Source organism: Anarrhichthys ocellatus, unplaced genomic scaffold (assembly GCF_004355925.1).
Source record: "Anarrhichthys ocellatus isolate YVR2014 unplaced genomic scaffold, GSC_Weel_1.0 scaffold200, whole genome shotgun sequence".
In the NCBI taxonomy this organism is placed as follows: domain Eukaryota; kingdom Metazoa; phylum Chordata; class Actinopteri; order Perciformes; family Anarhichadidae; genus Anarrhichthys; species Anarrhichthys ocellatus.
Window position 1 is genome coordinate 46,777 of NW_022280230.1, and position 793 is coordinate 47,569.

A 793-nucleotide genomic window follows, 5' to 3' on the forward strand; every position below is an offset into this window, starting at 1 on the left:
CACTCTCACACCCTCACACTCACACCCTCACACACACTCTCACCCTCACACACACTCTCATACTCTCACACACACTCACACCCTCACACACTCACACTCTCACACACACTCTCACACTCTCACACACTCACACTCACACACACAGACACACTCACACTCTCACACACTCATACAGAACTTATATGGACACTTTCACCGTCTGACGCCGCTCAGAGAGGCGTCCAGCTCGTCAACCGTGTCCCTTTAATCCTGATAAGCAGCTTTAAACACTCAGGGAAGCTGTTCAGGGTCAAGGTGTCTCTCTGGTCGCCTGTTTGGAGTCTCATCGTTGTGTTTCTAATGAGTCTCAATCAAACTGATGAGTTGATAACTTCTATAATATAATACTGATTATTATATAAAACATGTAAACTTCAGTATAAAACGTGTAAAACATTCAAATATAAAAAGCATGAAGCTTTCAATAAGAAGTGTTCGTCCTCAGACGTCACAGCATCTCATAGTTTGATCCCTTTACTGCAGTCGGAGGGATTTAAATACTGCAGAAAGTACCTTCAGAATCATTAGTTTCTGAATTAAAAACTTGGACTCTTAACATCTGACTGTTACTTCCAGACAGAAATGTGTTGTCGTGACTCAAGCTGAGTGTTCTTGTTACAAATGTGACACGTGAAGCGCTGATTGTTCCCAAAGACGTCACGACCTCTTTGTTCTGTGATACATGAACAAGTTCTGCTCATCTGCATCAAAACAAGATTCACTCAGATTCATCTGCATCAAAACAAGATTCACT